General features: G+C 40.9%; 1 pseudogene; it reads left to right on the forward strand.

Annotated features, from left to right (window-relative positions):
* Nucleotides 1-2,438: 2,438 nt before the first annotated feature.
* On the forward strand, nucleotides 2,439-6,616 carry LOC118929202 (olfactory receptor 7G2-like; annotated as a pseudogene).
* Nucleotides 6,617-8,588: the final 1,972 nt, after the last annotated feature.

Consider the following 8,588-nt stretch of genomic DNA (forward strand, 5'->3'; position numbering starts at 1 on the left):
CAAACACTCTGAGATGTTTCTTTCAAGATCCCCTGAATGTTTCCAGAATCTTAATCTTCATCCTGTCTCTTTCATACTGCAGGATATGATCTATACATTTTTTGACATTTCTAACTATGGTCAATGTAGACAGACTGAAGAATTAAAAACTCCTCTTCCAGTTTCAACGGCAATCTGTTAGTGTACATTTTTCTTTCACATAGGGGATCATGAGTTGAAGTCAGGGCACTTCATTTTTAATAAGGTTATGAGAAATTACAGTATCACGGCCAAAGTGCTAATATGCTTCTTCATCCATAAAATCAGTGGAATTATGAGATTTCAACCATAACCTATAAGATGGTACCACATGTTCGTTCCTTACACATTTTTCATCATTGCTGAATATTGTCAATTTATAATATTATAATTATTTATAGGCACATATTATAAAACAACATAATTATAATTTATGATTCATATTGAAAACATTCATTCATTGACTAATTTATTTTTACCTCATGTTAACTTTCTATATGAGCTTAGTGCTTTCAACCACCAGACTTCTTGCTATAGTGTTTGAAACCAACGTGAGATAAGATGGCATTTGATTGGCACCCTTTCATTTCAACAAATTAAATCAATGGAAAATATAAAAAGACACAGCCGGTTGCATTCAAAAAAGATAAAAATACTTCCATGTACTACAAAGTATGTCACACAGAGTGAGTGGGCTAAATCTAAAGGTACTGTAGATTTACCTCCAGATGGATGAAGTTAACTTCTTTTTGGGAAATTAGCATCCCAGAAGTTTTGTCTTAACAACAGAAAGGTGCTGAAGTGAAAGCAAAGATGGAGCCTCAATATTTGAGAAATGTGGGTGAACACACAAGTTGTGGACACTGCATGTGCTCCTGAATGTGGACTTGGAACAGTTAAAGGTTCAGAAAAGGCCCAGAGAAGAACTGGAACGAGTTACCTGCTGGCTAGGTAACTGGATTTGTGATATTTCCAGAACCTCCAAGCAGGAGGAGACAGTCAACTGAATTTGGGACCCAAGAACTGATTGGAGATTGGCAGCCAGTGAGGGCACCTGTGAATCTGTGAGATGAGAAAGAGGGAGTCCATAGATGGTAGGAGAGAGAAGGAAAATCTTTCCCATCCAGAGGCTACCACTCAGAATATAAATTGGAAGAAAAGGAACACTGAAACACAGTAGCACTGAAATGAAGATACAGAACAACAGGAGCCCAGCAGGGCTGACAGGGAATGAGTGGTGGGGAAAATAGCACAGGGGTGGTTTCAGGTCACTGATACAAAAGCCTACCAAGGGCAGGGCAGCCCAGGGACAATGGGATCTGAGAAATCCCATCACAAAAATGTCTGTCTGTCTGTGCATGACTGCATTGTCAGCAAGCATGATGGAGAATGACAATAGTGTGCTCTCAATATGTGTCAGATGAATGAAGATATAAGTTGTTAAGTAAATACATGTAACAGAACTGCGGAATCAGTATGTTATGTACTTGAAGCCAATATAATAGTGTATATCAACTATACTTCAAGAAAGAATATATCAGCAACAGAAAATCACAATGATGAGTGTGGGGAAGTTGGGGTTCCTATGGCCAGGATCCTCTCTGAACTTAAACCACCTGATGCTGTAACTGGCCTGTTGCTGGGCTGCCGCTTCCAGACCTTTAGGCAATAAGCAATCATTCCGCTATGTAGAGAGCCTGGCCCAGGGCTCTGGGCTGAGGCAGAGTCGCTGTTGCTTGACCTACTGTCGGGAGAATAAGCCTGGTTATAAACCCTTTCACCCCAAAGAACATTTTGCTGTCAATTTCTTTGGTCACATTGAATCCGTAGCGAACTTGCCCGGGGCTGAAACCCATTGGCAAGACAATGAGTAAGAAAATAAAAGACCTCTCTGTGTAGGTCACAATCATTACTGATCACAGCAAAGAGCTCACACACTGCTGAGTAAAATAGAACAGACATTAAGGCACAAGATACATTTGAGGACTTTCAAATGAAATTCCCCTAGTTGTTCTAATATTACTCTATCTTAGCTGAGTTTATAAATATATTATTTATTCCCAACCCATAAACTCTGTCTTCACACTTAATATTGCCTTCAGCCTTCCGTATGTCAGTGAGATAGAGATGCCTTTTCTGGTACTTAAAAACAGGTTCCACATTTCACTAGCAAAGGAGTGTGTGTACCTGCGTGCAGTTTATGTGATATGGAGGTGGGGCCTGGCCAGGTGAGAGTGTGAGTGGTGGATACCTGGCCTCAAAGGTTTGGGGATCAGCCATCAGAAGTTCCTTTCTCGGGTTGTCTTGGTCTGTAAGGATTTTCACAGCTCAGGGATCAGAATGACACAAAAAATATTTGTCTAATGATCAGCTTTGGATATTGGTCCCCCAGGGATGTAGAGACTGTGAGGAGTCAGCCCATGACTACCTCCCGGAGCAGCGTTGACCTAGTCAGGAGGCGCACACCTGTGCTCCGTGCTGGGCTGACCTTTGCTGACCGGGAGCCTCGTGCCTCACTTGGTGTCTCTGCCCTTCCTGAGGACAGATTTTCGGTCTCCAATATCCAGGTGACATGTCAGGCGCTATTCCACAATGACATCAGCAGGTAACTTAGATGCTTTGGTGAGGAGGCCAGGTGTTTTCCTGCACCTGCATCTAAGGGAAGCAGTGAGGAGGGAACAGGCAGGAAATCATCAGAACCACGCATCCCATGGTCCCCAGCCCGTCTTCTTCTCCACAGGTTCTCATGTGCATTTGCATAATCAATAGCCAGCCAGTTCTCAGTTTGTTGGTCTCCGCTTTTCACTAAAAAAGGAAGAACCTGTTTTCCTCCTGAGCAGAGGACTTTCTGACACTTCTGAAACATTCTGATTTCTATAAAATTTTCTGACATTCAGCTGGATTCTGGTGTGGTCATGGGAAGGGGTTCACTCAGGTTTTCCTTTCCTGGTTCTTCTTATACCACTTCCCAGAAGTGTTCTTTTATTACTACTATTTTTGGGCTTGAGGATACAGGGGAGAAAGCAGAGACACAAAGACTCAGCCAGCTGCCTTCCTAGTATACCTGCTTTTCTTTATTAAATCACCAATAATTTTATATTAGAACACCAAAGATAGTATAATACGTTGTTTTTGATATGACCACCACCCATTCAATCCAGAATAGGTGAATGCAGACATTCTGCTGAATCACCTTCAGATATTTTTATAAAGTAACAAAATTATGTGCTTAAGGGGAGGTCCATCTCCCATATCCCCATAACCTTTGTCTCCCTTCCCAGAGACCATCTCATCTAGAATCTGCAGGTTAACCCATGCATGGCTTTACACTGCATATGTCTTAATAAACATCTATAGGAAAGAAGGCACTTACCATAATACCTGTCATTTAGGGAATGGAGCAATAAAACATGGTGTAACAATGCACAGGGGTCCTCTCTGGTAGTTAAAATTAATAAAGTAGATAAAACATATCAACAGTAAAGAAAAGATAGACCGCATGTGAATGCCCCAGTGTACTATATGGTTCTATTTATATAAAGCTATCAAATGCACACCACTGCAATTTTTCTCAAGCAATAATACCAAGTATAGTAAAAATTAAGGGAAATGACATAGATGAAGCTCATTTAGTGCACTCTTGAGGTAGGGAAGTTATCAAGTTATGTCAAATAGGGAACGTAGGGGCTCACATGTATCTGCATTTTTTATTGCAATAAAAACAACTAGAATGAAGACAGTGTGATGTGTAACTTTTATTTAATTCACTTCTGTGTACTTTGTCCTTTATTGTTATCTCTGTTTTATTTTTACTGAAGAATCCACAATGAAAACAACCTGAAAATGAATCACATGTTCATTTCAAATGAATAATGATACGCCTGATGCTCCTACACTCACTTTCTACGTGACGGGATTTCCAAGCTGGAGTTTCAGCTCTTAATTTCTTCCCTGAAATCTGCAGTTAGCACAGTGGGGATTTTCTCTCTTCCCACCATTTTCCTCATCTTGCCCCGCCCCACTGCTTCCTTGTGAGGAATGAAACAGGCAGAGAGCCCAAAGTCATGGCAGGAAAAATAACTCGCAGTATGAATTGTCATATTGAGGTTCGCATGAGCTTGCACACTGTGCTAAATGTGTTCCTTCTAATCCTGGTTGATATCCACCTGAAGTTTTATGAATACTCCCATTGTACAGATGGGGACATGAGACTTCCTATACAAGTGAGGATTTTCCCCATTCACAAAGAAAGTGCTGGTGAGGATGGAATTCAGTGTTTGAGTCTCAGCAATCCACCCAATGAGAAAGGCTGTCACAGACATTTGTCTCTCCCCCAGGCAAGGAGAAGCACTTTTACAGGAAATATCCTGGTGAGATTCCCAATTATTTGTAGATATTTTATATGTCTCTTATTTTGTAGTTTTCTATCTTTCAAAGAACAGGAATTGCTACTATTTTCATCTAGTTTGTAGAAGACCACACATTTCTTTCTCTCACTTAGCTCTTGCTTCTTTTTAACGTCACACTACCTAACACCTTGGGGAAGAAGTCCCCGTAGGATGACCCAGAAATTCTCATTTATACTTGCCCAGCTTCTCTTAGAAGTAATAAATAGTGCAGGTAAATGCATCTCATGGAGGATCAAATGAGCTTCGAGTTGATGGCCACTATTTTCTAATCTTTGACAGTAGCAGAGCATATGCATGGATGGATGCTGTGTCCTGTTGCACACCCTACTTCGTGGGTGCATGTGGACATAGCTTACTGAAGAGGGAAAAGTTTTGGGACATGGTTGAGGATGAAAAACTACAATTTTAAAGGGAACCTATGCAATATGAAGTGTTGGTTTAGAAATGCTGGCTCTGTGTGATGCAGAGAGATTAACAATGATGGATCAGGGTCAGCTCAGCAGTCAGACCATCTAAGATCGGACTTAGTCTTTGATAAGCACTGAGCACTTCCCGTCCTTGATGTAAGCTCGCTTTACCTGCTTCCCCATGGATGAATGGAGTAGCAGTGTGGGCTGTCACATTCGGAATTTAACATGTCTTTCAGGTGATCTTGAGACACACTAATGTTTGGGCACCATGCTCTACAAGAGGTCTTGGAGAACTTCATTCTCATCTCTGTTTCTTTGAAACAAGAAATGTTTCTGGAGGAAACGCCATGTCATCTCTTACATTTTCCTCAGATTCAGCACTTGGCACAGGTTTCAGAAAAGGTTGGTGTTAAATGAAAAAGGACACTAAAGAAAGTGGAGGGACAAGGAAGTGTGATAGATGGGGATGGACGGAGAAATTAGCAGAAGGAAAGATGTGAATATTCACCTGGCTTTGCAGTAGACAGAGAGATTTTTTCTCTTTATTTTATGTGGTTCTCAAACTTTAGCACGTATAAAACCATCGGGAGTGTTTGTTTAAGCTTAGCTTCCTGGTCTTCGACCCAGAGTTTCTCAGCAGTAAGTCTGCAGTAGCACCAAGAATTGGCATTTATAACTACTTCCCTTCTGATGCTTCTCATGCACATCTGGGGACCACTTAATTTCTTTCCTTTCTATCCCATTTTCCCCATCAGATTCAATTACATGGAACCCAGAAATCACACAGATGTTTCAGAATTCCTCCTCTTGAGATTGACTGAGGATCCAGAACTGGAGCCCCACCTCTTCAGGCTGTTCCTGTCCATGTACCTGGTCACCATCCTGGGGAACCTGCTTATCATCCTGGCGTTCAGCTCTGACCCCCACCTCCACACCCCCATGTACTTCTTCCTCTCTAACTTTTCCCTGGCTGCCATCGGTTTAAGCACAACCACAATCCCCAAGATGCTGGTGAACATCCAAGCACAGAATCAGCACATCAGTTACTCAGGCTGCATCGCTCAGATTGGCTTTGTCATGTTTTTTGGTGGATGTGAAGGTTGTCTCCTTGCAGCAATGGCCTATGGCTGCTACATGGCCATCTGTCACCCCCTGAGGTACATGGTCATCAAGAACCGCCAGCTCTGTGTTCTGCTCATTCTGCTTTCCCTCCTTCTTAGCACTGTGGTGGCCCTGATACTTCATCTAATGGTATCATGGCTGTCTTTCTTCAAGGACCTGGAATTTCCCCACTTTTTCTGTGAACTTCCTCAGGTCATCAAATTGGCCTGCTCTGATACCCTCGTTAATTATATCCTGATATATTTTGCAGCTGGCCTCTCTACAGGTGTTCCTGTATCTGGAATAATTTTTTCTTATGCTCAAATTATCTCTTCTATTTTGAGAATTCCATGAGCAGAAGTTAAGCTTAAAGCTTTTTCCACCTGTGGCTCTCATCTGTGCATTGTTTCCTTGTTCTATGGGACAGTGTTTGGGGTGTATATTAGTTCCGTAGTTACTGACTCCTCCAGGAAGACAACAGTGGCTTCAGTGATGTATATTGCAGTTCCTCAAATGATGAACCCCTTCAAGTACAGCCTGAGGAGCCGGGACATGAAGGGGGACTTGAGGAAACTCATCGGAAGGATCCCTACTCTCTGTGATTATGCCACTTACTCTGAAATCAGGTTTCTAGAATTAGGGAAACCGATAGAACCACGAGTGTGCCATAGAGCATGATTTATCCCATCACCAAGTTTGTCTATAATAGTGAATGGCAAAGTATATTTTACTTGTGGTTGAAACCTGATTTTGCATTCTGTCTATCTCTATGATGTTTACAGTTGATTTCTATTTCTAAATTAAAGATCTTTGCTGAGGGTCTATGGAAGAAGAGCCTAAGGCAAAGATTTTGGTGTTTTTTTTACTTTGGCTCACTCGTACAAGAAGGCACATAGCTAAAAATATGTAGGACAGGGAAGGAATTGAACAAGGTTGTAGTAAGAGTCAGACACTAGCTTCACCCTGAACCACGGTGGGTCATCCCATTACACCTACAGGATTATAGTGGAGTAAGTGAGCTGACCTCTCACACACCTATTCAATAATGATTAGACTGGTCGCTGGTAAACCACCTCCTTATGAGGAATTAGTATCTACTGTACTGTTTCATTATCTATGAAACTTGAATAATTAGATTATCTTAGTGGTTTGAGATGATTGTGAGATATTTTAACTACATCAATAGAAGACCTTCAATTGTAATAAGCAAAAGGATCTGTACCTGTAATATGACCACACGATAGAAGAGTTCTCTCTCCTTAGAAGGACGTCAGAGGTGGGGAGTGTCTAGAAACAGGGGAGTAGGGGGCCCTGTAGTCCTCCATGTGTTGTTTTTTTCTTTGGACTGGTTGAGCTCAACGTCACCAGATGGTGGCACCAAATGGAGAATTCATCCCAAAACATGATTCTGAAAATCAAAACCAACTGTCATGCTTTGATTCAAGTGTTTAGATAATTCTTGATAGAGTCAACTCGAAGATATCTCTACAATGGGATTAAGAAGCGGTCCTCATCATATCCTGCTTGTCCACATCCTATTTCCAATAATTTATGTATTTTGTATGATAAATATTATTTACTTGGCAATATAGGCTTTGTAGAGGATGAGGTTCTCCCAGATAATCTGGGTGAGGCTCTAAAAACAATTACTTATATCCTCATAAGGCAACAGGGGTGGAAATGAGCCACAGAAAAGGAAGTGGTAATGTGACCATGGTGACATAAATTGGATTAATGAAGACTGTATTTGATTTCCAGGAATGATCATTTCCTTCTCATTTTACTGTGACAGAATTGACATGTAAAACTGTGTAAGATTAAGGTGTGCAATGTGTTGATTTGATACATTTGTGTATTGCAAAATGATTACCACCCCTAGCATTAGCAAAAACCTCTAAGCTGGGACATCACTGACATTTCTTGTTGAGGTGAGAACATTTCAGTTCTACTCCTTTAGCAATACTCAATAATCCAAAATATCAAAAACACAGCATGAGTCATTATAACCACCAGCTGCACGTGGGATCCTCATGAGCTAATCCTATAGGTGGAAGTGCGAGCTTTCTGATGAGCATTTCCTCCAGCTCTGTGATCCGTATTTCCTCCAGCTCCTTGGGAACAACCGTTGTACTGTTTCTTTGTGTTTGATTATTTACTTATGTTTACTTCTTTAGTATTTATTGAAATATCGATGATATGCAATATTATCCTGGTTGCAGGTGTACAAATCAGCGATTCAGTTATTTGAGTTTGACTCTTGCTTGTCTATGAGTTAATGTTGTTTTGCTGCTCATGAAATGGTGTCATATCCAAACTTTGCAACAAATAACATCAACGAAACTTCCCTGCATGTTCTTCTTAGAATTTTAAGGATTCAAGTTGTCTTTAATCCATCTGAATATAATTTTTGTGAGGGATGTAAAGTGATCCAATTATTTCATTGCCTAAAATATTTATTGACTAGACTATTTTTCCCTAAACTATTTATTGACAAGACTACTTTTTCCCCACTGAGCAATCTCAGTGACCTCTACAAATATTAGTTGACCATGTATGTGTGGGTTTATTTGTGGGCTCTTGGTTCTGTTCCATCAGTGTTTGTGTCTGCTTTATGCTAGTACTCACATGCTTTGATTACTCTAGCTTCCAA

This window comes from Manis pentadactyla, chromosome 12, assembly GCF_030020395.1.
Source record: "Manis pentadactyla isolate mManPen7 chromosome 12, mManPen7.hap1, whole genome shotgun sequence".
Lineage (NCBI taxonomy): Eukaryota > Metazoa > Chordata > Mammalia > Pholidota > Manidae > Manis > Manis pentadactyla.